General features: G+C 46.0%; 1 protein-coding gene and 1 non-coding gene across 5 annotated transcripts in view; both read left to right on the forward strand.

The window, feature by feature from the left end:
* Positions 1-8,568, forward strand: part of LOC109924684 — a 139,816-nt gene that overhangs the window by 127,683 nt on the left and 3,565 nt on the right. The gene's annotated exons all lie outside the window — the stretch shown is intronic.
* Positions 6,631-6,794, forward strand: LOC125487059. The gene has a single exon (XR_007265632.1). It is a non-coding gene; the product is annotated as a U1 spliceosomal RNA (small nuclear RNA).

The following is an 8,568-nucleotide window of genomic DNA, read 5'->3' on the forward strand; positions in this document are numbered from 1 at the left end:
TGCTCCTTTGTCAGGTGAAGGAGCAGCATTCCATATGCTTGTGATTTCAGATAAACCTGTTGGACTACAACCTGGTGTCATGTGACTTCTGATTTTGTCTACCCCAGTCCAACACCGGCACCTCCACATTAACGCTGAAGAAGCTTGACAAAGCAGCCCACTAGATCCAAAAAATTCAGTCTGTCCACCGCTAACGCTCAGTATTATTAGTGTATACTATCTACAAGATGCATTGCAAAAATTCACCAAGATTCCTCACATATCAACTTCCAAGCCCATGACAAGGACATGGGGACATCATCACCTGCAAGTTCCCCTCCAAGCCAGCTTTAATTATCCTCATCAGCGGATCCATGCCAAGGTTAAGACTTTTTGATTTTTTAAAATAGTCTTGTAACTATTCAACTTGGAAATATATTATTGTTCCTTCATTGTCCATGGGTCAAAATCCCGAAATTCCTTCATTAACAGCATTGTGGATGCCTGTAAAGCAAATGGATTGCAGAAGTTAAAGAAGGCAGCTCACCACTGCCTTCTCAAGGGCAGCTAGGGATGGGCAATGCATTCTGGACCAGCCAGTCATCCAGTGAGTGAAGAAAAATTGATAGGGCAATGAATATTTTCCTGGTCTCTGAGATGACCCATCTTTGAACACTGCTGTGCTAATGCAGCAGTTGTATTCCTGAATCCAAGTCTGTGGGCGACAGAGGATGGAAAGAATTCTTCAGTCCAACACTCCTTTCAGCACTGAGGATATGTTGCACTGTCAGTTTGATGGTAGGTATAGAATCCACCTCTGCTCTCTCAGATGGAGGTACTGCAGTACTTGAAGAAGTCCAGGGGACTTCTTCTCCTGAAGGATTACTGACAGACACTCGGGATTATCTTAACTCTAAGTGATTCTCAGTGATATCGAATAAGCTGTCCATTAGATCCTCTAATTTTACTGTACACCGGAGTGAATAGATATTGCTCACTTTCCACTCTGGTGAATGCTGAAAAGGCCTTTGTCTTCAATAATTGTGACATTTGAACATTTGCATCGAAATGGAAAAAGATAATTAAATGCCAAATAGGAGCAATTGTGAGAACAGCATCTTCTGTCTGCGCTAATCATTCTCATCAACACATCCATGCCAAAGTTAGGTCCTTGTGATTTTTTTATTGTGCTACTTCACGTTATGTTTTCTGATTGAATGCTCAGGAAAATGTTACCATGAGATTGTGGAATTGTGCCTTGAGTTAAAATGTTGGAAGTATCACTCCATCATTAATAACCAGTGAGGTAACAACAGAATTGTTGGAATCAGAGTGATTGAGAAGTGGTCAAGCAGTCAATGTGGATTTGTTAAGGGAAGAATGTGTCTGGCTAATTTGGCTGAAGTGCTTCAGGTCCCCCTGAATAAGATAGCGTCTCTCTCTCTCTCTGAATGCAGCATCTACAGCAGTGATGTTTCTCCCCTACCTGGTCTGTGGTTCTACACAGTTGGCTGTTTCTGTGACAGGGAATATCTTGCTGTTATCAGTTGCTATCAACTCTGAAGTAAAAACTCTTTTAGGGTTTCGAACATGTTAGTTTCACTTTTGAGAAGCAGCACCAAGCTGTTTCCCTGAGCTGTTAGAGCCCACGGTGATTTGAGATAGGGATTTTCAGGATTTTGACACTGAGGGAACAGGTCAGTGAACTAACTTGAGGGGTACCTGGAGGGAGCGGTGTTCTCATGCATCTGCTGCCATTGTCCTTCTAGATGGCAGATGTCCTGGGTTTGAAAGGTGCTGTCAAAGGAGTCTTGGTAAGTTGTTGTGGTGCATCTTGTGACTGGCACACACTGTGTATTAGTGGTGGAGGGAGTGAATGCTTACAGTGTTGGATTGGATGTTGATTGAGCGGGCTACCTTGTCGTGAATGGTGTCAAACTTGGAGAATGATGAAACTGCCATCCAGGCAAGTGGAGAGTATTCCAGTACACTCTGGATTTGTGCTTGTTATTTGTAGACAGGCTTTGGGGAGTCATAAGGTGATTTGAGGCAGCAAGGTGCCTCAGTGGTTAGCACTGCTGCCACCGAGCACCTAAGACTCAGATTTAATTCCAGCCTCGGTCAACTGTTGGGGTAGAGATTGTATGTTCTCTCCATGTCTGCGTGGGTTCTGCCGGGTGCTCTGGTTTCCTCCCACAGTCCAAACATGTGCAAGTAAGGTGGATTGGCCACGCTCAATTGCCCATAGTGTTGAAGGATGTGCAGGCTGGGTGGGTTAGCCATGGTTAATCCCTACAGGGAAAGGGTGGGGGTGTTGGGTCTAGGTGGATGCTCTTCAAAGGGCCTGGGCAGACCTGATAGGCCAAATGGCCTCTATCTTCACTGTAGGGATTCTAAAATTCTATGCTCACTGCAGTATTCCTAAACTCTGATCTGCTCTGTGGCCATTGTATTTTTATAGCAAGCTCCAACAGCCCTCAAGATTGACCCTCAACAATACTTGATTGGACCACAGACCAACTGGATACAAAGTTGGCTTGAAAGTTGAAGACAGACAGTGGTTGTTATTCGGAGGCCTGTGACCAGTTTTGTGCCAAAGGGATCGGTGTTGGGTGCATTGTTATTTGTCATTTGTATAAATGATTTACATGAGAATTTAGGAGGTATGGTTAGTTGGTTTGCGGATTACATCATTATCCAACGCTGTCTTTTGTAACAAGGAATTAGGAGAATTAAAAGGGACCATGACAAGCAATATCATAAAGGCATTTTATGATACATAAGAAGCAAGAGGGTATTCTAAAGAAAGAGTAGATCCGCTCAAGCACAAAGGAGGGAATATATGCTTGCAGCTGAAGGAAGTGAGTGAGGTCCTTAGCGAATATTTTGCATCAGTATTCACAAAGGAGAAGGATAGGTTATGGTGAGTTTTGGGAAAGGAATAAAGGAGGAGGTATTGGGTGTTTTAAAAAGCATTAAGTTAGACAATCCCCAGGATCTGATAGGCTCTATCCCAGAATGCTGAGGGAGACGTGAGGAAATTCCGGTGGACTTGGACAAAATCTTTTGTATCCTCTTTTGTAGGTAGTGAAATGTCCCTTTTTAATGAAATAACAACTCTTTTGGAACACTGAAAGCAACATTGGCCAACTGAATGACATGCTGGGAAAACTGACAACTGAACAGCATTCTGGGAGTTGGATCAGGCCAGACAAACAGGTATGCAAACTGGTTACCCTGATTGAATAGATTGAATAGGTGTTAATGAGACAGTTGAACTGAGATACTAAACCAGGAAGATTGCAGCATTCACATGGATCAAGCCAGACAGATAGCAAGAGATAGCAAGAACTGCAGATGCTGGAGTCAAGGATAACACAGTGTGGAGTTGGAAGAACACAGCAGGCCAGGCAGCATCAGAGGAGGAGGAAAGTTGATGTTTCAGGTCGGGACCCTTCTTCAGAATTGGGGAGTGGAAAGGGAGCTCAGAAATAAGTAGAGAGAGGAGGGGTGGGGCTGGGAAAGGTAGGTGGGATGGTGACAGGTGACTGCAAGTCGGGAGTGGTGGGGATTGGTCAGTAGAATGGGAGGGGCGGATAGGTGGGAGAGAAGATGGAAAGATTGTGTCAGGTCAAGAAGATGGATGAGAGGGAGGGTTGGACATGGGATGAGGCTGGGGGAGGGAGATTTTAAAACTGTTGAATTCCATGTTTAGGTCATCGGGCTGTAGGCTTCCGAAGTGGAATATGAGTTGCTGCTCCTCCAGTTTTCAGGTGGTGTTTTTTTGACACTGGAGGAGGCCCAGAATGCACTTGTTGCCCAGTGGGGAGGGGGAATTAAAAAGGTTGGCGACCGGAAGGTGTTGTCATTTGAGACAACAAGGTGCAGGGCTGGATGAACACAGCAGGCCAAGCAGCATCATAGGAGCAGAGAGGCTGACGTTTCGGGCCTAGACCCTTCATCAGAAAAGGGGGAGGGGAAGGGGGTTTTGAAATAAATAGGGAGAGAGTGGGAGGCGGATAGAAGAGGGATAGAGGAGAGGATAGGTGGAGAGGAAACAAACAGGTCGAAGAGGCGGGGATGGGGCCAGGAAAGGTGAGTGTAGGTAGGGAGTTAGGAAGGGGATAGGTCAGTCCAGGGAGGACGGACAGGTCAAGGGGGCGGGATGAGGTTGGTCAGTAGGAGATGGAGGTGCGGCTTGAGGTGGGAGGAGGGGATAGGTGGGAGGAAGAACAGGTTAGGGAGGCAGGGACGAGTTGGACTGGTTTTGGGATGCGGTGGGGGGAGGGGAGATTTTGAAACTTGTGAAATCCACATTGATACCATTGGGCTGCAGGGTTCCCAAGCGGAATATGAGTTGCTGTTCCTGCAACCTTCGGGTGGCATCGTTGTGGCACTGCAGGAGGCCCAGGATGGACATGTTGTCTGAGGAATGGGAGGGGGAGTTGAAATGGTTCGCGACTGGGAGGTGCAGTTGTTTGTTGCGAACCGAGCGTAAGTGTTCTGCAAAGCGGTCCCCGAGTCTCCGCTTGGTTTCCCCGATGTAGAGGAAGCCACACCGGGTACAGCGGATGCAGTATACCACATTGGCAGATGTGCAGGTGAACATCTGCTTGATGTGGAAAGTCTTCTTGGGGCCTGGGATGGGGGTGAGGGAGGAGGTATGGGGGCAGGTGTAGCACTTCCTGCGGTTGCAGGGAAAAGTGCCGGGTGTGGTGGAGCTGGAGGGGAGTGTGGAGCGGACAAGGGAGTCACGGAGAGAGTTGTCCCTCCGGAAAGCAGATAAAGGTGGGGAGGGAAAGATGTCTTTGGTGGTGGGGTCGGATTGCAGATGGCGGAAGTGTCGGAGGATGATGCGTTGGATCCGGAGGTTGGTGGGGTGGTAGGTGAGGACGAGGGGGATTCTTTTTTGGTTTTTATTGCGTGGACGGGGTGTGAGGGATGAGGTGCGGGAGATGTGGGAGACACGGTTGAGGGCGTTCTCGACCACCGAGGAGGGGAAGTTACGGTCCTTGAAAAACGAGGACAACTGAGATGTACGGGAGTGGAATGCCTCATCCTGGGAGCAGATGCGGCGGAGGCGAAGGAATTGGGAATAGGGGATAGCATTTTTGCAGGAAGGTGGGTGGGAGGAGGAGTATTCTAGGTAGCTGTGGGAGTCGGTGGGCTTGAAATGAATATCGGTTTCGAGGTGGTTGTCATTTGTCGTGTTCAAAGCTCAGATACTCAACAAAGCGGTCTCCGAGTCTAAGACAACAAGGTGCAGAGCTGGATGAACACAGCAGGCCAAGCAGCATCATAGGAGCAGGAAGGCTGACTTTCGGGTCTGAACACTTCTTCATCTTCCTGGCCTGCTGTGTTCTTCCAGCTCTACACATTGTTATCTCAGATTCTCCAGCATCGGCAGTTCCTACTATCTCCGAAGAGATGCCTCTGGTTTGTTTTCTGGAGTGAGTCAAAATCCAACGTTAACTTGTTATGCTACTGTGTACAAACAAACTGCATATACAAAAAGCATATTTTTGAAATAAAAAATATCTTGATCGCCCTAGGCAGATTGTGAGGGATCCGTAACAACTGTAAAGTTACTCTGGAAGGTCGATGGGAAGACGGGATTTGTGGAGTTGCTATAAATCTACTTATTTTATGCTTCAACGATTAAAAAAACGTCTCATGTTGAAACCTAGTCCTTCACGACGAAGCGCTGCTCCTGCATCCTAGTAAATGGGCGTTCAGTTGTTTGGACAGAGTCGCACTCCAATGTTTGTTAGCTTCCTTGATATGCTACTGTGCAGAACCGAACTGCATTTGTGACTATATGTACATAATATATAGAAAATATATATAATTCACATATAATTTTATGAATAAAGTATGATTTCGAAGTTAAAAAAATCTCTTGCGCTCTTAAAGCAGGCTGTAAACCCGTATGAGGGCACGGGCATTTAAGAACTGTAAAGTTACTCTCGAAGTTAGGGGGAAAAACGGGTTTTATAGAGTTGCTATATATTTACCTGTTTGTGTTTCAACGATAATGAATCATGTCTCATGGCAAACCAAGTTTCGGTATTAGTCTCAAGTGCCCGGAATGTGCAGCCAGGGAAGGTGGTGGTCTCAGCTTAATGTCACATCCAAACAATGTTCGGAAATATTTACGTGTACCCTGCATTCTTAATTTTATACACGACTTGCTCTGAAGTCATTTATCTGCACGGTCGAACACAGAGGTTGGGAGATCGCAAAGCTGCAGTTAAACAAAGGAAGATTTGTTCAATTGGTAGCAAAGCTTGAAAATTGCTTTTGTTCGCATTCTGAACAGTGTTTGAAACCAGAGTAAAGTTCAAACTTTACTTCCTGTGCATTGGACGCTTCTGGGAATTTCTTTCCGCGAAACAGGAGGCAGTTTGAATGAAGCAGGGGCGGAGTGTTTCGTTCTAAGGGAGAAATGCAACTAAGCAGAGCTACCCCAAGTGAATGTAGCATTGAATGAGACACGAGCCTTCCAAATATTCTGTGATCCCTGTGAGGCATTGGGCTGTTCTCGACGTGAGGAAATTTCGGAAAACGATTTTTCGATTTTAGAAGAAGCAGCCAGTGTGACTGTAAGAGGTACGAGGTGTTGTGAGGTGTGAGCGAGTGAGAATTTGAGGCATACTTACCTGGCAGGGGAGATACTATGATCAGTAAGGTGGTTCTCCCAGGCCGAGGCTATCCTATTGTACACCGGGTTTGCTGATGCCTGCGATGTTCCGAAATGCGGGATACTCGGCTGCAAAATTTGTGGTAGTGGGGGACTGCGTTCGCGCTCTCCCCTGGTTTACGAATTTAAAACATCAGATGTTAAATAACTGTTAGATGGTTCCCTGTGCCGGGCATCTTGCATTTTTTACAACGAAGCACTGTTCTTGCACCGCAGCAAATGGAAGTTCAGGGCAGGTTTTGCATTGAGCGCCCTGCAATACAAACAGCAAAATGCGCTTAAGCCCAACAAGTCGACGTCGACTTGTGCTTCCCACCGATACGAATTCATACCGACCAGCTTCTGTCCAGCTCTGTGGACTTACTGGCTACGACCTTCTCGAGGTGTGCGACAGTCTGCTTCTGCCCGCTAAAGTGCAAATCCATCAGGAAGGGCACCATCGCCCTCAGCTACAAGCACGAGAGCGACCAAGTGCGAAATTGGCGACGAATGTCACGAAAATCCTGCTTCAGGTCATCAGCAACTGAGTCTGAGACCCGACACATCCACTTCGTCTGGAGGTCAAAGATGAACCGGATCCATAGGGTCACGGTCTACAAAGCTCTACATTATGCGCGGAGAATGTACCCAATGCTGCCCTCATCCTCACGGCCACCTTCATGTGTGGGTGCATCAAGCTGTGCGTAAACCTTCACTGCACAAACACCAAGAATGACTATGTACTGAGGTTCTGTGATACATGGGTCTGCCCTCGCTGCAAAGCTCCAAGTAGTTGGAGCGAACCACTGTGGAGATATTTGCAAAGGGAAAACTTGTGACCGCAAGTCCGTCAGCACGTAGCGCCCTCGACACCCTGCTGGAAAAGCAAAGGGCGAATCATCGAGTCATAAATAGTCCCTTTTGTCTGTATTTGGTCCACATCCATCCAGACCGAACACATCCATCTAACTGTCCAGATACTTCTTAGATGACAAAATTGACCTAGCTTCCACCGCTACCTCTGACAGCCCGTTCCAGATACTCATCATCCTCTGAGTGAAAAAAACATCGCTGGCTGGCCTTTTTTGTCTCTCTCTGCCGTCTATTTCTTGACTCCCCTATCATAGGAAAAAACTGTTCGCTATCTACCTTATCTGTGCCTCTCATGATTTTATATACTTTTTAAAAGTTCAAAAATACTTCATTCTTAAAAAAATTCTAAATATATATTTGTACACAAACAAATATGTATTCTCAGACAGCTTGGATTGTGAAATAGCATGTGCAGAAAACATTGGAGTTTGACTCTATCCAACAAACAAACGGAAGGCAATTTTTACTTATACAAGACTACATTTGAGGCACCAGGAGGGTCCAATAATTGAAGGACGCCCCCATTTAACTCCAGCACGAAAATTTCTGGATCTTGGAACGTGCTACAGCTTACAGGTCGAGGTAGGTCAAAGCAGGGCAGGACTTACACTATCAATAAGGATTGTTATAGGTCCACAACTACGTTCTGAGGGACACGCTACAGCCTGGGGTAACTGCTACCAAAACACAGCGGGGAAACACCACGGTCGAAGGTATTTGTTCTGAAATTAAATGGGGTCCATTCAGTTATTGGACCCTCCTGATGCCTCAAATATTGCCTTGTACAGGCAAAAGATGCCTTTGGTCAATTGTTTGGATAGAGTCACACTCCAATGTTTGTTAGCTTCCTTGATATGCTACTGTGCAGTACCGACCTGCATTCGTGACTATATGTACATAATATATAGAGTATATATATATAATTTATATATAATTTTATGACTAAAGTTTGATTTCGAAGTTAAAAAAAATCTCTTGCGCTCTTAAAGCAGGCTGTAAACCAGTATGAGGGCACGGGCATTTAAGAACTGTAAAGT

This window comes from Rhincodon typus, chromosome 35, assembly GCF_021869965.1.
Source record: "Rhincodon typus isolate 14 chromosome 35, sRhiTyp1.1, whole genome shotgun sequence".
In the NCBI taxonomy this organism is placed as follows: Eukaryota; Metazoa; Chordata; class Chondrichthyes; order Orectolobiformes; family Rhincodontidae; genus Rhincodon; species Rhincodon typus.